At 33.9% G+C, this 22,977-nt stretch overlaps 1 pseudogene; it reads left to right on the plus strand.

The window, feature by feature from the left end:
• The first annotated feature begins 847 nt into the window (after positions 1-847).
• Positions 848-22,977, plus strand: part of LOC114039115 — a 65,732-nt pseudogene continuing 43,602 nt past the window's right edge.

Genomic DNA, 22,977 nt, shown 5'->3' on the forward strand with positions numbered 1-22,977 from the left:
TTTATCTGTCTCAAAATAAAAAAAAGGACCCTTAAAAATAAAAAAAGCACAACTGTCATTTCAAAACTTGTGTTCAGAAGGTTTTTTTTATTATTATTTTTTCCCTTGCCATGAGATTTTTTTTTCTTGTTAAGCTGTATGGGGGAGTCAGAGGTAAAATGTGTACAATAACAGTTTTAATTCCCTTTTCAGGGTCCCAATTAGTTGAAGACAAACCTGATGAACATACTGGCACTGTAAACCGCTAGTTTGTCCAGATTGTTTTGCTGTATAACCTAGTTTGAACAGTAGATCTCAAGTTAGAACTCAACTCTTTTTCATGAGATTTTCAAGTTTAGGGTTTTGTAAAAAGGAGAGTCTGTTTTACTATTTAAATATTCTTATTTCTGACTTCAACAGTTCATAAGATTAAAGATATAGAACTGGAAGGGATCTCTTTTTTGAAATCATCTATTCTAAATTTCTTATTTCATAGTTGACATAATTGAGTCCCATTGGCCTAAGACTAAATTCATTTTCTCCCTAGAATGCATTGCTTATCTAAACATCTTTCTTGTAGGCAATAGTATAATTTTTTTTCTCTCTACAACACTGTTTCAAATCATGCCTCAGAAACTTACTAGCTATGGAACCTCTGGCAAGTTTGTTAACTTTTGTCTGCCTTGGTATCAACAAAAAGAGGTTGATAGTAACACCTATTAAGATTAAGAGTATAGAAGCACTCAGCTGAGTTCTTCCAAGTTCTCCTCCAAACATTTGTAAACTAATGCCTTAGATCAAAATCTGTAGCTGCAGAACCAACAAAAGTTTAAGTGAAACAGTTTTCCAGGCCAAGAAAACTTAGGAGATGCCCAGGAAAAGTCTGTCTGACCAGGTGGTGGTAGGCTCCTGGAGGCAGTGCAGACTTGAAGATGGCTGCATTGGTTGCAGCAACAGCTTTGGAGCTCTCAAACCACAGACTGTGGGAGTGAGGGTTAAATAACTTTTTTGAAAAGAGATTGTGGGGTCACGGTCCCAGGGCCAAAAGAAGCAAAAGCACTTGTGACAAAGGGGGGTAGGGGCTCAGGTCACAGGTTCAGTGGAGTAGGAATCCTGTTCTCAATTCCAATGCAGCCAAGATTAGAAGGCGATCAAGAAACTGGGAAAGATTTTTTTTAAACACATTTCTCATATAAAGGTGTCGTTCCTCAAATATAAAGAGAACTGAATCCAATCTATAAGAGTATGATTTCTTAATTGGTAAATGGTCCAAAGATATGAAGACAATTTTCAAAAGGAGGAAAACTATTTATGGGCATATGAAAAAATGTTCTAAATAATTTAATTATGTAAAGGCAAATTAAAAGAACTCTGAGCTATACCTATCAGATTGGCTAATATGACATCAACAATGATAAATGTTAGAAGAAATATTGAAAAATAAGGTCATGAATACACTGTTGGTAAAATTGTGAACTGATTCAACAATTCTGGAGAGCAATTTAGAGCTTTGTCCAAAAGGTTATGAAACTGCATACACTTTGAATCAACAATACCACTGCTAGCTCTGAATCTGAAATGGATCATAGAAGAAGGAAAAGGATCTATGTGTGCAACGTATTTATAACAATTCTTTTTCGTGGTTACAAAGTATTGGAAATTGAAGGGATGCCCAACCACCCTTCCTCTGAGTTCTGCAAATTTCTTCCTAGAGAACCACAGGCATAGCCTAACCCAAAGGTCAGTTTTATAGAAGTGCTATCAAGCTTCCATAATCTCAAATGCAAAAGGGATAAGGAAGACTGAATCACTAAAACTGCTTCATACCTTTTCGCTTCTCCTATGGAAACAACACTAAATGCAAAGAGAGTGGCTAAAAGAATCTACTGCTCGATACTTTCTCAAGCTGTTCCCTTAATTTCTCCCTTTCCAACTCTTAGAATCAGATACCTTCACATACCCAAGTATGTTAAAGCTGTAAGGGGAGGGGTGAAGGATTGTCAATGATATTCTCCACTGTAGACTTAGAAAAGATGAGGGGTATTAATATCTTAATTGCATAGAAAGTGGCCAGCAAGACAAAGAAAGTGCTTCTGAAAAATAGACTTCATTTGTCACTTTTTTTCTTAGATATTTTTCTTTTATTTTCAAAGGAATATGGTAGGGGGTAGCTAGGTGGTGTAGTAGATAGAGCACTGACCTGGAGTCAGGAGGACCTGAGTTCAAATCCAGTCTCAGACACTTGACACTTCAGCTGTGTGATCCTAGGCAAATCATTTAACTCCATTGCCTAGCCAAAAAGGAAAAAAAAAAGGAAGAAAAAAAGAAAATCAAAGGAATATGGTAAAGGAACTCAACATAAATAAAACCAATCCTGATGTCATAATCCTCTTAGAGAATGAAGGATAAACAACAATAACAGCTATAGCAACCCCCACACAAAGAATCAGTTCCTTATGGAAAATAAGCGTAGTCATGAAAAACAAATCAAGACATTGTCTTTTTATGAGAACGTATGACTTGTTTTCAACCTTTATTTCACCATCACTCTAACAAGAGGAGAAAGTTACACACAATCATACATATTCTGAAAACTGATGATTACACATAACATCTCAGCATTTTTATGGCAAATAACTGAAATTAAAATAGATTTATGTGAAATATGTATGTATATAGATACAAATATATTCATATATGCACATTTGTGTATACACATGCATGAATGCATGTGTAAAAGTCTATGTCTTTATGAAAGCTTTAATCTGCTCTTTTTTTTCCTGGGCAAGCCAACGCCTGGTGGTGACTCTCCATATATGGGACCTCATCATATTGACACTAGACTTAGCCTGGATACCAAGCCTCTGCAAACTCAAATGATACACCAGGTTCAGCCTCCTCCAGTAGCATGGATTAGAGGAATGTGCCATTATACTCAGCATAAATATCTTTATGTGTGGATAGATAGATAGATAGATAGATATAGATAAAGAGATAGAAATACTTATCCTCTCCATGACTTCCTTGGCATACATTTCTAATATTGTTGACAAAGATGGGGATTTTAGAACCAACTTGTACTTCCTCAAGAAAACCAACTGTTAAATTTTCAGAGTGTAAATTTACACCTCAGAAATCAACAAATGCTGTAAGTGAAAGCTTGACTTACTGTTTTGTTGATTGTATAGTTATAAGAAAATTATGGAGAAAAATGTTATTAACAGAGAATACACTTTAACATGTGTCATGTATATGCCACCACAAATAGAGAGTTGGTTGTTATACATTTACCAGCTTTCCAAACATCTACCATTTGATCACATACCACACTAATTAAAACAAAAATATGAATTTAGTGATTTTTCTGGAAATTGTTTCAAATTATTTTCCAGAATATTTGGACCATTTTATTGCTCCACAAACAGTATATTAGTGTATCTCTCCTACCTCAGTTACCATATCAATTGCTATTTTCATCTTTTATCATCCATATAAAATATAATGAATATGAGATGAGATCACAGAAGTATTTAATTTATGAAATTGTTTTTAAAGTGAATTGAAGCATTTTTAAAATATTTTGATAGCTTTCAAGTATTCATTTGATAATTGCCCCTTTGTATCCTTTGAGTAGTCAATGTGTATATTGCTTTCCTCCTTCTGATTATTTTACTTTGTACCAAATTCCCATGCAATTCTTAACTCATTGTGCCCATAATTTTTATACCATAGAAATATTCGATCACATTCATGTACCACATCTTGTTTAGTCATTTTCCAATTGATGGCATCTACTTTGTTTCCAGTTCTTTTTTTACATACGTATACACATATACATAAGTACACACACACACACACACATACACACACACATACGTATATATATAATAAATATATATATGCATGTGTGTATATAGTGTTATGAATATTTTTGAGTTCAGGAGACATTCTACTTTACAATTGACCTCCTTAGGACATGTATAAGGATAGGATCTCTCAATCCTATGGCATGGATATTACAAGTACTTCTTCAGCATAATTCCAAAATACTTTTCAGATTGGTCGTAATGGTGCCAACATGGCACCTGAGCTCTCCCAAATTCCCCTCCAAACAACTTTAAATTATGCCCCCAAATTAATTCTGAAATAGCAGAAACCAGAATGGGCATACCAATTCACAATTCCCCCAAAAGTATATTAATGTATTTGTCTTTCCTTATCTTCTTAAACATCAACTATTCTTATCTTTGTATCATTGCCCATTTGCTTGTGCAAGATGAGCCACTATATTTTAATTTACATTTTTATTAATAATTTGGAAATACTCTTTCATATGGCAAATAATTCTTACTTATCTTTTGAGATCTAGTTGTTTATTATCGATGATCACCAAACTATTGGAAATAAATTTTACTGTTATGTTTTCCTCTTGACTATATATTTTGAATACCACATCCTATAAGATATATTTACAGCAAAATCTTTCCTTCCTTTCACTAGAATGCTTCCCTTATTATCCACAGGAAATAAGAGCAATATTTTTATTTTTATGCAGATTTTCTATTCTCCCAAACCCACTGTTCTTTTCACTGTAAAAAAATTTGATCTCTAGTCATGTCTTTAAACTTGGATCTACTTACTATTCCCACATATGATTACTTACAAATGTGAGTTAGTTTTTATGTAACCTCAGGGGGAAAAATGAAGAAGTTAAATCTACAAAAGAAAAAACCACTCTGCAAAGTTAAATATGTATGATTTGGGTATTAACCAATGTTTGAATTATCCATACTATTACTTTTTTTTCCATTAACACAGATAATCAAGGATTATCTAAGTAAAAATTGTGTACTCATTACTTGTGTCATGCACAGAAATTGTCATCAAGATGTATTATAACTCCAATAAGATTAGAATTACTCACAATGTTTAATTGTCTTTGTCAAATGCCTGAAATTTAGCAGTTTAGTTATTTTCTTTTTGAAGAATCTTTAGTCCTTGCAAAATTTTTTCCCAAAGCAATTTTAATTATATGGAATTTTAAGTTTCTTTTTTCTTTTTAACAGACATTCATACCACAAGCAATCATTCCCCAGTGTTGGTAAAATATATGAATCTCTATGTCAGTAAAGTCTGCAATTTAATAGACTCTAATTTGTCAATTATCATGATAGGAGGCCTTTAAAGTTTAGATAAACAAAACAGAACTTGTTTTCTTTTTAAACGATAGAAGTTATCTTAATGTCTTCTTTAAAAGAATCTACATCATAGACTTTGATTCTAGTGGTCAATGAAATATTTCTTCCTATGAATCAGAAATAATTATATTTTGATATTTGGTATTATCCCCAAAATCCTATTCTACCAGTCCATGTGAAATTAAAAAAAAATCTTTATAATCTCTGTGGAGTAGAGACAGACAGTCAGACATACACACAATATACAGAGAGAGAGAGAAAGAGAGAGAGAGAGAGAGAGAGAGAGAGAGAGAGAGAACACTATATAGTTTTTCACTGATTATTTCACATAACAGACATGATGTTTGAATGGGGTACATGCAATTCCTGAGATTCCTGGGTCTCTGTCCTAGACATGTCCCATAGATGCACAATGATGAATTCTAAATGTATTAATTCAACCAAGAGTTATTAGGCATAAAAGATGTGCAGGTCACTGTGTTGGGTGCTGAGGATACAAAGATAAACAATATACCATGTATGTGTGTGTGTGTGTGTGTGTTTAATAGCAAATATGTAAGATTACCATGTAATTCCTTAATTCTCATTCAGGTATTCAGAGCTTGGAATTACCATCCACATAAAAAAGACCATTTTGATAATTAATGTGTATTTCCCAGATGATGACATGAATTTGGATGAAAAACACATAAAACATGTATATCTATATGAATGTCCTGGGCTTACGATTGAAAAGAAAAAAAAGAGTGAGTGGGATTACTTTCCAGAAATTTCTAAAACTTCATTAATCTGTTGATCCCTGAAAACAACTGAAAAAAAAAGCTAACCTTCTGTTGCTATATTGGATGGAAATATGGAGGAATGGAATGCTAGTTGCTAAAGAATTAAAAATGAGGGGCAGCTAGGTGGCACAGTGGATAGAGCACCAGCCCTGGAGTCAGAAGGACTTGAGTTCAAATATGGCCTCAGACACTTCACACTTATTAGCTTCATGACTGGGCAAATCACTTAACTCCAATGGCATCACCAGAAAGAAAAAAAAAAGAATTAAAAATGAAGCACATACAGAAGGCATTCAAGAGGTTCTTGGTACATGTGAGCAGGCTTCAATATACAATCCATACAGGACAGTGCAGAAGAAATCCAGGAGTTAAAGAAGTTGCAGGGAAAATGTTGATTTGTTTAGGTCAAAGAAGTACCTTACCAGGATTTCTCTAAACCAATAAAGTCACAGATCTGGTCAAAAATGCATTCGCATGGATGAATTTACATGTTATAGAAATAATATGTACATGTGTGCATATCCAAAAGCACAACTTATATTTATTTGACTGGACCTTTGATTCCATCCTTGTAGGGAGTTCCTGGTGAGGCACTACCTCTATCAACACAAATTCCCTCCTACTTGGCAAATTTTAGTCTTCCAGAGTTCCCTGGGGCACTTAAATATTAAGTGATTTTCTATAGGTATGTATTCTCATATATGTATGTGTGTATACATATATGTATGTAAATATATATATATACATACATACACATCCATGCACACATGTGTCTATATATATATAATTATATCTCATCTATGTGATTAAAAATGTTTTGTGCTAACTATGTCTAATTTTGAAAGATATTTAAACTTCATTTGTCCAGGCATACTTCCTTTATTCCATCTTAGTATACATGTTGAATTATATGTGTGTGTATATACATATATATCATAATTATTCTGTTGGTAGAGAAATCTACTTATATAACACTTGTCACCATCGAGGACAGTGGAGTCAATATATTATCACTTTTCTATCGAAGATGTACTATATGAGAGAGTAGAAATGGAAATGAACAACAACAAAAAAAAGCCTTGATGAAAATAGTAGCTCAACTGGAAAAATACGAACATAGAAGATTCATACTAGGGCTGATGAAATTCTGAGGCTATTGGCAGATCAGAGGGAAATATACCAAAAAACATGGGAGTGGGACTCAGACATTATATTTATCTAAAAAAAGTTACTTGAGAGAATATTATAGAATGAGGACCTAGAGCTAAAAGGAACCTCAGACACCACCTATCAAATAGCCCAACACTTTCATCTTACAAATGAGGAATTTGAAGCCTATTGAAGTTACATTACATATGCAAGGACACACAGATAGTAAATATGAGGTAATATTTGAAACTTTGACCTCTGCTTTCACTGCTATTTTACTACAGCATGATACCTCTTAAAGACCAAGCCAAATGCTTACTTTTCCATTGCTACACAATTATTGCTTACATGTGAGTGGCATATATCATTAATAAATACATGAGAAAGGAACTGCAGTAATTTCCTCAAATAATATTTTATAGCAGAACACACATTTATAGTCATCAATTGTTCAAACTTTATAAAAAATATAAAATCCCACTGTTATTGTTTAGTAGTTATAAAAATATCCAATTTTTTAATGGTTAATTTAAACACTGCCTTAAACTCTTATGTTGAATAAGGTATCTCCAAAGACTGTGTCAAAATCACAAAATATTCCTTGAAAGAAGTAATAGAAATAATAATGAAGGATGTCTAGCATGAGATCAGATTGGAAAGGGGATATATTAGATGATGTGCCACAATTTTAGCACAGTGCCTCATACATAACAGGCATTTAATAAATATTTATTTACTGATTGACTTGATGGCATTTTGTCTTATTGCATCAAGCCTTTGAATAATGAAGATCAGCTCAAATGTTAGCCATGATCTCATAATAGTTACTCACCTAGGTATACACAGGAGGAAAAAAAAAGTGTAACATGAATGCTAATTATTCAGAGGAGAGTATCCTCTCTTTTTAACAACCCGTACAATTGTCTTCAAGCACATATGTCTTGGATCTAAATGATAAATGGGCAGTGAACTGGGCCCAGAATTGAACAAGAAAGAATGGAGACTGCATCAGTGTGAGGAAAGATAGTTATTTTGATGACCTAAATCTTCAACCTATAATAAAAATTCATCCTTTTGAAAAGTGTTATTGTTAAAGTGATGTTGTATAGTTGGATGTTATAGAACACTAGAGTCATAATCTATAACTATGCATTTATTAGATACATCATAGATTGATATTGTCATAAATTGAAAGCTGCAAATTGTGAGGTCACTAAGTTCAACCCTCTCATTTTACACATGGAAAAACAAAAGGTCCAGTGAAGTTGTGACTTTCTCAAGTTTATAAAGGTAATGATTGGTAGAATTAGAATTATATCATATAGTTCAGCTTAGTTCTAATTACAAATTTAATGCTCTTTCTACTATACCACACTACTATATCTAAATTATATTGTATTTTGCTAGATTCTAGGGATATAATGACAAAAATGGAACTCTAACTTCAAGAAAGTTGTATTTTATCAGAAGAGATCACTATAAGCATATACAAAATATGTATTAAATATATACAAAATAAATTCATGGTATGTTTGAGAGATGTTAGTATCTAGAGAGATAAGGAAAAGTTTCATTTAAGAGATGACTTTTCAGGTAAGCTTTGAAGGAAGTTATGGATTTTAAAAGAAGGCTATGAGGAGGAAGCATTTACAATAGCCTATAGAAAGGTATAGAGATATAAGATGGAATGTCATGTTCAAAGAGCTACAAGAAGTTCAGGTTGCCTAGACCATAGAATGTGGTAATTGGCATAATATAGAATGAAACTAGAAAGGTAGATTATAAAGGGCTTTATAGACCAACTGAGAAGATTATATTTCATCTTAGGGGTGCCAGGGAACCAATGGTGTTTATTGAATGGGGAGTAACATATTCATACCTATATTAAGGATACATACAGGAAAATCATTTAGATATGTACAACCTTCTCTGGTGATTTGGAAATGAAGCTTAACCAAGAGGCAATGGTGTGGAATATAGTGGACTTGGAAGCCATCTACATAGAAATGATTATTAAATATACAGGAACTGATGAGGCCAACAAAAGAGAGCATGTAGAGGGATAGAAGATAAAAGTCTCTCTAGGGGAATCTCTTCTGGGGATCATCCACAGGTAGAAGTCAGAATAGAAATGGTGATCTAACAAAAGGGACATTCAGATATGTCTTAAGAGAACCTAATGAGTACAATGTCACACAATTCTTAAAAAGAAATTATCTAGGAAGACCAATCTGGTGTTCAACAGAGTCAAAGTCTATGGAGATGCCAAAAAAATTCAAATTGAAAGCAGACCATTGAGCTTGACAATTAAGAAACTATCTAGGATTTTAATTTCAGAGGGAATATGTTTGGTTCAGTAATGAGGTAGTAAGTCATAATATGAGTGGTTAAGGATGGAATGAGAACCTCCAAAGAATTGTGAGAAGTACCCAAATATTAATGGAGGGACACATGCTAAATGAGGACCAGCTACTACATATTTCAAATAAAGAATAACATATGAAAAGCACTATACAAATTGTGTGTGTGTGCACGCGTGTGTGTGTGTGTGTGTGTGTGTGTGTGAGAAAGAGAGAGAGAGAGAGAGAGAGAGAGAGAGAGAGAGAGAGAGTGAGTGAGAGAAAGGAACAGAAAAAAAGATGGTCAGCTTGAGTACCAACACTGATGAACAGTTAATGTTCTACTGGAAGCTATAAAATGTCTAGAGCAGTGCTTCTTAAACTGTGGGTCACAGCCCCACCCAGGGTTGCAGAACTGAATGTGGGGGGTTGTGAAAAATTTGGCAACAGTGAAAGGTTTCTGAACACACAATGGCCAAAAAGTAATTCAAAATCAAATGTGTAATGAATCTGATGTGGTTCTGGCAGTTCTTGCTTGTGTTGCAATACATGACTTCACCACAGCCTTGGTTCTGAACACACAACATGTGCACTTTGCACTGTGCATTCTGTCACACCATGCAACGCCAACAAACACTGCTAGAAACACCTCGGTTTAGATTCAAGAATATTGTATGTTATGAATTACAGTGTTTTTACTTTACATACAGTTTTCTGCCCTTACAAAAACATATTTTAATTATGAAAAATACTTAATAAAAATTTAATTCTTCACATAAAAATAAACAAGCACATCTATCTCATCATTATGCAAATTTGCTTTCATTTTTAATAAACGGTAAAATTATATGTATACCAAAGAATTGTTTTAAAATAAATTCTTTTAGGCTTTGTTGTCAGCAAATGTTTGATTTGTATACCTATTTTATATGCCTATATACTCAGGGTTGTGTAAAAATTTCTAGGGTGGAATGGGGTCTCAAATGGAATTAGTTTTAGAAGGCCTGGTCTAGAGAATGAGAGTAGGGCCCTGAACATATTAGATGGACTTCTCTGGCAGAGTTATAGGATTACATATATAAGAGTCACACAGGACAGAAAGATGAGGAAAAAGCTTCTTGGGATACAAATACAAAAATGCAACATTTTCTTCTCTCTCATTTCCCTTCTTTTAGGGAAGACAAATATGTATATTAGCATAAAGATGATGATTTCATTAGTATGGGAAAATTTTAGAAGAGGAATCTCCCTCTATTAATTCAAGTTGGCAGCGTCTCCTCAACATTCAGTGTTAGAGAGTTGCTTAGAGTACTTTGCTCGTCCAGGGTCTCACAGTCAGTTTATGTCCAAAGCAGGATTTGACCCCAGGTCATCCTGGCTTCATGGCAGCTTTCTACCCATCATACCACGTTTTGTTTTTTTTTTTTTCCTACATCAATGAACCACAAAAATAAGATCACATATTCTTTGCAGCATTTGAAAAAATAAAATTGATAAACTCAAAAACTAAATTAAAGCACCTCCTAAATTTACATATACACATATTTTGTTTAGTCTATTAAACCTTACATTTAGTCTTCAATAAGTTTTTGTGTTTCTATTATTCCTTTGAAATAGTATTTAAGTTTAAATTTGGTTATCATTTTAAAATGTACTTAAGCAATATGGTAGCTCATATTCAGAAGCAAGGATTAAATAATTTGGAAAATGATCAATTTTTCTGCTATCAATTAGATATTGTTCATATTAAAACGTCCATTCCTGCCTTGATAAAGAGTTTTCCTTTGTAATACATCTATGTCTATCTATCTATCTATATATAGATAGATATAGATAGATAGATAGATATAGATATAGAGATAGAGATAGATAGATACAGATATATATATACACACACACGTACATATATATATATATATACACATACATACACACATGCATACACACACATATATATACCAATGATGGCAATGTTCCTTCCTATTAGGTTGCAAATTTTTACATAGGAAAAAAAAAATCCTCCTTGGGGATTTTACTAGGGGTAACAGATTGGCAAGAAATAGATTGTAGTACCCTGTTAATTATTCATTGGGAAAACACAAACTAGAGATAGCAACCTCTTTAAGAGTATGAGAGATTTGCTTTCTGATTTGTTTTTATTTTCTAAATCTCTGTAGCTTGCAGCAATTTACTTTCACAAATTAGGCAGTTTGTCACATTGTAGTGTCATTGACAGGTAAGTATAGTAATTACCTGCAAGCATCTATAACTTACAGAAGCAAATCATTACTGCTAAGAACTATTATTTTTACTACTTTTTTCCTCCTTTAAAATGAGGTTAAACTTAGAAATGTAAACTTCAGACAAGCTCAAATACCTCCAAAAATAGAGTGCCTGTCCACCTGTCTATTCCAATAAAATGCCCTCCATCTCACCCATTGATAGTGCTATCTTACAGAAAATGATCTACATAAAAAACAAACAAACAAACAACATCATTACTTTGTCAAAGAGAAATTTGCCCAAAGACTTTCATTTAGTTTATAAGGAGAATTACCTGAAAAAGAAAGTGGACTAGAAAACTAAAACAAGCTAATGTCAACTTTGGCTATCATACAAGAATCCAGTGTCCAGAGTAAAGGAAGAGGTACTTCCATTTTTTCCACCATACTTTAAGGATTGTGTTTTGTATGAAATGATACATTTTACAAACAATATTGACAGATTAGTTGGAATCAGTGCAGGTTAACCTCATCATTGATTAAGGTATTCCCTCTATAAAGGTAGGTCCCAGAATGCTAAGATGGCTCAGAATCAAGACATAAAATGATAAGCTGAAGGAAAATATGAAGTGTTTATACCAGAAAAGAGAATCCTTATTGTTTACAAACACATCATAGCAGTTTTCATATTGTGGAAAGACTGTCATGGTGCATTGCACATCAGATCAGTAGATTGAATTTAGGGTTATTAGATCTAGATTCAAATCTTGGCATGTTTACTTATTACTAGTATAATCGTGGACAACTTAGCACTTTTGAGCCTCAGCATCCTTTTCTGTAACATGCAGAATTTTAAATAAAAGACTTACAAGTTCTCTTCAAGTTCAAATCTATGATCCTATAATTCTAGGATTAGAAAGTAAAGATTGTTCTATGGATTTGTGGGACAAATCTATCATACAAGAATTAATCAAGCATTTGCCAGAGGAGAACGGTCTCTCCTTTCTCATAATTCTCATCATACTAAGTTGATATGATCAATGATTTTACACTTAATATTTCACCTTTTATTATAAATGTTGTTTTCTGCCTGCACAAAGATTAAAAAGCAGAATAACACTTAGCTCTTAATAAAAAATGGCATATCAATAAAAATCTATATTGGCATGAGAAGTTGTTGATCTCGTGGTGTAACTAACTTAGCTCTTTAAGGAAGTAAAGTATTTGAATATACCTTGAGTGGGGAGATTGGGTCAAGTCATCTAGAAAATGATTCCCAAAATATCAACACATGGGGAAACCTTATATCTTGATCTCTGGCCTAGCACTCTACGTCTGAAAATTATCAGGGGACCATCTTCAGATTGCCAATAGAAATGTCAGGGAATATAATGACTTCTGAATTTTATAAGTTGAAGGTAAAAATGGTAATTTTGGCATTATACTTGACTCCTCATCTCCCTTAACACCCCCATTTTCAAACAATTGTCATATCTTGCTATTTCTTCCTTCAGAACAGCTCTAACATGTGTCCCCTTCACTCTACTCACACAACTGTCACCATAATTCCAGGCCTCATGACTTGTTACCTGATTTATTACAACATCTGCTAGTTGGCCTTCTTGTCTCAATTATCTTACCACTACAGTCCAGCTTACCTATTGCTGCTCCAATTTTTGTTTTCCTTAAGCCTAATCCTGATTGTGTCATTCTTCTATGCCATACATGAAACTAGCTATCTATTTCCCCTAGAATAAAATATAAACTCGATTGTTAAGTTGCTAAAACCTTCACAACCAGCTGGCACTTTATTTTTCTAATTGCATTGTAAAGACTACTTTTCCTTCTGCACTCTGTGATTCAGCCAATGTGTTCTCTCTGTTCCTTACTCTGTCTCCAGTCTCCTGCCTTTGGACTGACCAAGCTATGTTCCTGAAATGTACTCCCCTCCTGATCTCCATTTCATAGATTCCCTCCCTTCTTTTAAAATTCACCTCAGGCATCATCTTCTACTTGAAGCTTTTCCTGATCCCCACAAATGCTACTGTTATCCCATTGCAACTACCTTGTAATGAACCGTTTTTGTATATATTTGAATTTATTCACTTTATATGTATGCAGTATATATTTCTACATCTATTTCTATCTAACCTGTTAAAATATAAACTCTTTGTCTGTAAGAATTATTTATTTTTTTGCCATTTGTTTCCCCAGAACTTAGACCAGTGCCTGGCATATATTAATTACACTAGAAATTATAGCTAGCATTTATATAGTGCTTTAAGATTTGCAAAGGTCATTACACATATTATTGTATCTTATCTTCAAAACAATCTAATGAGATAAATGCTATTGTTATCTCTATTTTATAAATGGGGAAACTGAGGCACAGAGAGGTTAAGTAATTTGCACAAGGTCATATAAGTAGTAAGTTTCTAAGGCTGGATTTGAATTCAGGTCTTCTTAACTCTAAGTCTAATACTGACTACATACCAACAACTACCTTTCATAGTAAATGATTAATGAATGCTTGTTACTGATTCTAGTGGTTGTTTCTCTGACATGTCAGAGGCAACCTTAAGGATGAATCTCTCCTTTTCCTATAAATACAGCCAGTTTGTGTTCTTAGCTTATTCGGGATCCCTTGTGAGTCACCCTTGCTTCTAGCATGACCTTACCCTTTCTTCTATTCCCCCCCACCCCAGCAGGATCATTATCTTTCCTTGAGTATAATATCTCTTTGGTCCTCCTAGTGGACAGAAACACATGTGATTAGCTTCTGTCATTTAACCTTCTGAAAGCATCCTTTTTATTATTTCACATGTGTTTCACCTAATTATTTTTTTAAATCAGACTAAACCTAATTTTAATCAAAATACCATTAAAATTAAGAGTACGGATTATTATTTTGATGTTTTAATCTTCTTAATATCTTGAGAATGCTTATTGTGTTAAAGATACTGCACTGAGTGCTACAGGAGAAATATAATCAATTATAATCAGTCAACAAGGATATATTAATTACCTACTATGTACCAGGCACTATTGCTAAATTTAATATTGGATCTAAGAAAACAATATGTATATATATATGTATATATATATATATAAGTAGATACTCAATATTTACAAAGTAAATACAAGATAATTAAGTGTGGGGAAAGACACTGCAGCTGAGAAAATTAGGAAAGACCTCTGTTGAAGATAATTCTTGAGCAGAGCTTTGAATGTTGGAGAATTCTAAGACAAAGAGGGAGAGATGGAGTATGTTCCAGTCAAGGGGTGCAACCAATGCAAAGGGATGAGGATAGAAGATGGAATGTCCTGTGTAAGGAATAGCAAGTAAGCCCTATAACAATGATAAAATAAAGTGCTTGACTTCAAGAAGCTTAAAATCTACTTGAAAAGACAAGACAAAAATAGAAAATAATAATTAAAAAGTGATAGACAATCATTTAATAAATGCCATAAAATTTTATAAGACATAGGGCCAAATATGTGGAATATTGTTACTAGATAGTGGTATAGAAGTCAAGCCAGTGGCATTTCTCAAGAAAATGAGAATAATCTTAAACAAAATAACAGACAAAATGAATGCTGAAGGATTGTTTTCATCAGCAAGTCCAAAGTGTAGAACTCTGAATATAGGATAGGGCAAAAACTTTGGTTAGAGAGCCTGGATTGTAATAAGAAATGAAGAAATTGTGGATTTGTCATGAAGCCAAAGGCGGACATGGGGGAAGGAGCCTTCCAAGTTCTCAACTGTTCTTCTTTCCCCTGCTCATTCTTGCATCTGGGTCAAAGTCCTGAATCTCAGTCTCAGGGAAAGGAGTAGCAGTAGCACAGCAGAGCTTGTGGTCACAGGGAAGTGGGAACTCTGGTCACATTTCCAGGGTGGAAAAATGTGTTTGTGGTCACTCATACACCAGTGCATAGTCCAGGAGAGTAGTAAAAACACCTCCCCTAGACCATATCACTTTGGAAGAACCAAAAACTGACAGGCCCCCATAATTACTTCTGAAAACAGCTGCACAGAAAACCCATGGTGCCTCCCTCACTCCAGAAACAGAGTTCCACTTTAGCATAGAGTTAAAATTCAAGAACTAGGTTGGGAAATGAGCAAACAGTGGAAAAATATTCTGACTATAGGAAGTTACTCTGGTGATAGGGAAGATCAAAACACATAACTCAGAAAAAGACAACAAAGTCAAAACTCTTACATCTGAAGCCTCAAAGAAAAATATCAATTGGCCCCTAGCCATGGAAGAGCCTTAAGAGGATTTAAAAATCAAGTAAGAGAGGTAGAGGAAAAATTGGAAAGAGAAATGACAATGATCCAAGAAAATCATGAAAAAAGAATCAACAGCTAGGTAAAGGAGGCACAAAAAAGTACTGAAGAAAACAATTGATCAAACAATACCACTACTAGGTCTTTATCCCAAAGAGATTAAAAAAAATGAAAAGGAGCTATATGTACAAAAAAGATTTATAACAATTCTTTTAGTGGTGACAAAGAACTGGAAAATGTGGGGATGCCCATCAATTGGGGAATGACTGGACAATTGTTGTATATGATTGTGATGGAATGCTATTGTACTATAAAAATGATTAGCAGAATGCTCTCAGAAAAACCCTGAAAAACTGACATGAACAAATTGAAGTGAGCATAACCAGAATAACATTGTACACAGTAACAGCAATATTGTATGATTGGCTGTGAATAAATAGTATTAACTTTTCTCAGTAATGCAATGATCCAAGAAAATTCTGAAGGACTTGTGATAAAAGGTGCTGTGCATCTCCAGAGAAAGAACTGGTGGACCCTGAATGCAGATCAAACATATTTTTTTCTTTACTTTCTTTATTTTTCTTGGATTTTTTTTGTTTGTTTTCTTTCACAATATGACATACAAAATTGTGTTTTGCATGACTACCCGTGTATAACTTAAGTCAAATTGTTTGCCTTCTCAATGGAGAACAGAGGGAAAGAATTTGGAACTCAAAATTTGAAAAAAGAAAGAATGTTAAAATTGCTTTTGAGTGTAATTGGGAAAAGTGAAACATTAAATTAAAAGAAAAAATACATTTTATACACATCCCCATTTATGACTTTTATTTTTATTTTTGAAATGGAGATTCTAATGCCAGTAATGTGCAAACAGCTGCCTCTTCCATTCAGTCCACATGATTCACTGTGGGCTATGATCCAGAAACAAAGTGAACTTTTATACCTGTAAAGAAGGTGTGATGTTTGGGGATGTTTTGTTTTTTCCTAGGCAGGTTATATGTTTCCACTTGTATCTATCTAGATTTGGATCACAGAGAGGCAAGAACAGACAACATTAGTATCACGTCCTCCCATCCTTATCCAAGAGAGACTTTGCTTTCTATCAGGAAAAAAAAATAGGACATTTGGGCCAAAGGCTGGCCACTCTGCTCTCTTGTAAGAGGTGTTACTGGACTAAAATTATATCTATCAGCTTCCTTAAACATTATTAATCTAGTAAATTTGTTTTTAGTTTAAAGCTACCCTCTTGATTGCTTGTTATTCTTAATGCGAGAGTCCCAAGCTATATATCTAAGACTCGACTCCCTGACTACCAGATGCCAGTTTAAAAATAGACACACATAGTGGGGCAGCTAGGTGGTGTAGTGGATAGAGCACTGGCCCTGGATTCAGGAGGACCTGAGTTCAAATCCGGCCTCAGACACATAACACTTACTAGCTGTGTGACCCTGGGCAAGTCACTTAACCCATTGCCTAACCCCCCCCCAAAAAATAGACACACAGCATATAGCAAGTAAACTGATTTTCCAAGTCAATAGGAAAATAGATATCTGAGGAATAATTTCCTATACATTGGAGAATATATACCAATAATATAAAGTGACTGAGCTCTCCAATTAGGAGTGAGATAACTCAGCTCAATCAAGGAGGAAAATCTCAGCTCTCACCTAAGGGGAAGTTCTCCAAAGTTTCTAGTAGAGCAAGCCTGGGTTGGAGACATGATAGAGATAGTCAGCTTCTTTATATGTCTACTTCTTCCCAGTCATTCTCCCTTCATTGATCTGAAGAGAGGTTGGAACCACATATCCTCTCATTGTAGAGTGGAAGCCAGAATAACCTACATTTCTCTTCTCTTCAATTCTTGTCAACTCCGTTCCTCACACAAGTGTAGGGCTTGATTCTGTAATCAATCTTCATAGCTGAGGAAAGAGACCTTTGTATTTGTTCCGTTGAGCCAAGGGTTACATATATGAAACAGAAAAGTGTTTCCTCAATCCAACTAGTTTGAAGATCATCTTGATTGACTGGAGCTAAGGTAGGACATCTTTACTCTAACAGCTGGTCAGTGTCAGTTTTCATGAATGAAATTGTCAAGGGATTGAGCTGCTGAAGAGGCCTCATACCAGGTCAGGCAATGCCAATGCCTAAGACAGAATTGTTTATGTGCTCAAAAGAAGCTTTATAAGTGTTTATTGAGACACAATGCTCTCTGATATCCAGGGCAAGGGCACAGGGAGAAAAGCATGAAGCACATCTGAAAGTTTGTCCCATGAGATGCTGTGGGGTTTCTGGTAAAGCAATTGATGAAAATCTATTCCAATTCACTGGACAACAGAGTTCCTCTATAACATCTGTAATGACTGTGGCCATTGCTCAACTCTTCTAGAACTGGTTTCTTTCAAATAAATAATTTTTTCATTAATTCTCAGGAGCTGAGTTGCTCTTTTACAGAGTTCAACAACAAGTCTAATGAACATGAACTTTGTTAAGTCCTTAACCATGATTCTGGCATCATGAATCCTGAATCAGAGTTGTAAATGACAGTTTTTGTGGAAGGGGCAAGAAGCACAAAACGAACCTTGTGACTCTGTCGTGTAGGCAGAATCAGTAGTACAAGAGAGTTGAATCAGTAGTCTGAAGAACAGGCTTGGCATACCTTCTGCTATGGAAAAGATACATTTCTTGTAACATCCTCCCACCAACCCCCAGTAGGATGTTATTTCTGTGCTTCTGAGGAATTGTAATTGATGTGAGTAGACTCTAAATTTCAGTATCCTAGAACAGAACTGCATTTCTCCTCTAGTCTTATCTCATCACTTTCCCTTTCTCCCAACATGCTCACATTGCTGAATGATAGTTATGGTTTTGCTCCATCTTCTGAAAAGTGAAATCTACATATTTCATTTGCTTGTATTAACCTTCTAACAACATGAAGTGATTACCCAGGGAGGTTTTCCTGGAAAGCTGGTTAAAGGTTAAAGAAAGTAATCATCATGGAATTTGGTATTCCATAAATTCAAAAATAATACATCAGCATGGTAGAAGTCTCTGAAGGAGTGAGAGTACATTATTCTAGCATTCATTTTTTAAAAATACCAATGGGAACAAGAAAAGAATGTCATAATACTATCCCATTTCACAAATGAGGACACTGAAGTCAAGAGAAGCTGAAGTTCACATAGAAACATTGAGATCATTATGATGTCAAAAAATTTAGCTCACGAAGCCAATAAGTGACCCTGTTGTTCACATGTAATGTTTATAAGAATCCAAATAGATGTTTTGACTTAATGTTTGATGGAACTGACCAAATATTTTTACTTACTGGAATGTAGAGTGTGAATATATGCTTGTTTTATGACTAACTGACTACATTTTGTCAGGCAGAATTGGTTTGCTATATTAGAATCTCCCTCTGGAATCATTGCATTGTCATTAAACACTCAAACCACATAAGACATTGATCAGAATCTGTAAAAGACATGTTCGAATTACCTAACTTTTGTAGTGAAAAGCGCATGGAAACTTTAGTCAAAAGAATTGTGATTGAATCCTAGGTTTGCTACATTCAGCTTCTATGACCTTGGGGAAGTCACTTCATCTCTCTAGGTTCCCATGGATCTCATGCATGAAACAGAGTTGATCTTATGCTTCATTCCCTTTAGTTAAAAAATCCATGCACTTATCAGAAATTCTACATGATTCAGTGTTTAAAGTGTCATGTCCTAGAAGAATTCTTTTATTTCCTCAGTTATTGCTGACCCTATTGCCAGTTATTTGTATACATTTTACAGTTACTTATTTGTATTTGGTGTTTCCTCTAAGTAGATAATAAAGTCTTAGAGTTCAGGAATGGTTTCATTTGTAGCACATTCTAGGCACATACATATATAAATACATACACATTTATGAAATTGAATTGAATTGACTTCTACATGAAGGTTAATCATGTCAGTGTGCTCACTTGAAGATTACATTCAAAATTTGACAAAAGCTATGCCAATGAATTTTGTAAACGGATTATTTCTGAAATATCTTATTAGCATAAAGTCTTCACAAGTCAGTTCTAACTTCATTCCCCCCATTTTCCTGTTTTGTTTGTTTGTTTTGTTTTGAAGAAGCCTACTTGAAAAATTCAGCTTTGGATAACATGACTTCTTTTATAGAGAGTAATGAAAGCATTTGACTGCTTGTCTTTGAAATAAAGGAACATAATACATACTATGCCTATTTTATATATTTATTTGATGTGTACATTTGCTTAAATTGGAGCTAACCTATTATGAGGAGACAGAGTTGGGATTTTTAAAAAAAGAATTTGATTTCCTATATCTATATTTGATCTAAATGCAATATAGCTAGAATCTAGTATTAGACCCTGAATTATTCAGGGTGACCTGATCTTGTTAAACCTTTTGATCTCTACAGAGATATCAAAATTCATTTCTATTTCAGTTTCTGACACTTCGTCTTTACTCAGATCTCTGAACCCTCCCCATTTTTCAAATTGGTTGTTTTACTATCATTATTATTTTATTAATGGTTATGCCTCCTTTCAAGAAAGCTTTCAGTTTTAAAATGTATCCCAGTTCTTTCCCAAATTCAAGTAAATGAATACAAGTGAAATAAAAAAAAATACTATTTCAACATAATTAAATACTTGAAAACCTTCATTTTTCCCCTTAGAGAGACAAAAGGTACTGATAACCAATTCATGACATTTGGACAGTGCTCACTCTTTGCTGCTAGAAATGATTTATTTTCAAATGTCATAACAAGGGTTGAAGTCACCTTCCCAAATGTTACCATGTGGTATTTGTCTCCAGGAAGAAACACTTGCAAAGAGTAATTGACAGACTATTGTTTCTCATCTGTATATAACTCATTAAAACCTAGAAATGATTGCAACTATGTGAGCAGAAGGCATGCATACAAGTCATGGAATATGTTCATTATTTACTCTGGACTCATCCTCTCTCACCTCCTGAGGTATCAAAGACTCAAAAGACATTGAGGAGTCTGATAAACTCAGTGCCTAAACATGTGTAGATCACTTGAATGGATCTGAATATGAGAAAAACCTGCACCTTGGTGAAAAGATGAGAAAATTCATTTCTTTTTTTTAAATTTTTATTGATGCATTTTGTTTTTACATCACATTTACAGATAATTCAAACTTTGAAGGATATCTCTTGTAACAATGTAAAACAGTTAAGGAAAATCAATTATTCAATGACCTCATTGGAAATGGCATGCAACATTTAAGTGAATAAGTAAATTAATGTAAGTTGTATCATCACTTTTACTGCATTATCCTGCTTATTTATAAGTAATTAATATTTATCTGATAATTTAGGTCTGGCTTTATTTCTGTAAGAAGTGACTTTTACATAGCTGTTTTCTTTATCTTGCTGGGTAGGCTCTCAAGTATTTTAAACATTCTGTATCTTTTAATTTTCAAGAGATAGAGAAGTATGGATGTGGCATATTGCATATACTATTCGAATCAACTGACACTCTATTGTTGCTAAACTACCTTTTTTTTTAAAATCTTTTGTAACAAGGAATAGACATTGGATATTGAATAGGAGAATTAACTTTGGAAATGAATATAATTTAGTAATAAAAGATATCAATAAAATTAAAAATAAAACAATTCAATCCAACAAGCATTTAATGAGTGACCACAATGTGCAAGGCACAGGATTAGGTGTAGGGGATCAAAGATAAAATCAAACTGTCCCTACCTTCAAGACTTGTATTTGACTGGGGAAATATAAAATTTGCATAGATATGAAAAAAAATAAATAGATGATAGATGGATAAATAAATGAGTGGATAAATCAATAAATATGTGAATGTATTATACACACATTAATATATACATAGATGAATAAATGTGTGTATATGCATAGCATATGAATAACCATATAAATATGTGTTTGTAAAGAATAAATATAAGTAAATTCCAGTAGAGGTGATGAGAACTCTAATATTTAGAAAGATCGAGAAAGGCCTCCCAAGCAACACCTAAAATTTCCTTTGAAGGATTCCACATTCAGAAGACAGGAAGTACAGCAATAAAATAGGCATAGAGTAAAGCATGTTAAATCCTAGGTATGGGAGATAGAATGTTATGAATAGGGAACAGAAAGTAGGCAAATTTGGCTACAAAGTGGATTTGGGGGGAGGAAGTATGTGGGGTGGTATTTGTAATTAGTCAAGTAATATAATTTGGAAGTTGATTGTGAGAAAGGTCTTAAGTTCCAGGAAGAAAAAAAAAGTTTTCATCGTATCCTAAAGGTAATAGGAAGTCACTGAACTTTTCTGAACAGAGAAGTTATATGGTCAGATTTATGTGTTTTTTTAAATATATTATTTTTTTCCAATTGCATGCAAATAGTTTTTTACATTCATTTTTTTTTTAAATTTTGAGTTCCAACTTCTCCCCCCCTCTCCTTCTCATTCCCCCTCATTGAGAGTATGATACAAGTTACACCTATACAGTCATGTAAAATATATTTCCATATTAGTCATGTTGTGAAAGAAAAAGAAAGAAAATGTATGCTATCTGTATTTAGACTCCACCAGTTCTTTCTTTGGAAGTGGTTAGCATTTTTCATCATGAATCCTTCAGAACTGGTCAGACATAATTTAATCAATCAAATGCTTTCTCTTTGCCAGGTGTTGTACTTGGCATAGGGACTATAAAAAACAGTAAAATGCTCACGGCCCTCAAGGAGCTCACATTCTATCAAAGGAGACAGTGTGTACGCATATCCAGACAATATGTTTTAGGAATATCAGTTTCTCAAATGTGCAGAAATGGAATTTAGAGAAGCGAGAGATTTGAAGCAGAAACCTACTTGCTGTGGATTTGAAGACAAATGGTAAACGCCTGAACTAGAGTGTTGCTTATGAGTGAAGACAAATGGTGGGTGGTAAAGATATTGACATATGATTGGGTTTGAGTATCATGAGGGAGAATGAAGATTGAAGAACAATTTTGAGGTGGTGAAG

Source organism: Vombatus ursinus, unplaced genomic scaffold (genome assembly GCF_900497805.2).
Source record: "Vombatus ursinus unplaced genomic scaffold, bare-nosed wombat genome assembly UNPS02011613.1, whole genome shotgun sequence".
Taxonomy (NCBI): Eukaryota; Metazoa; Chordata; class Mammalia; order Diprotodontia; family Vombatidae; genus Vombatus; species Vombatus ursinus.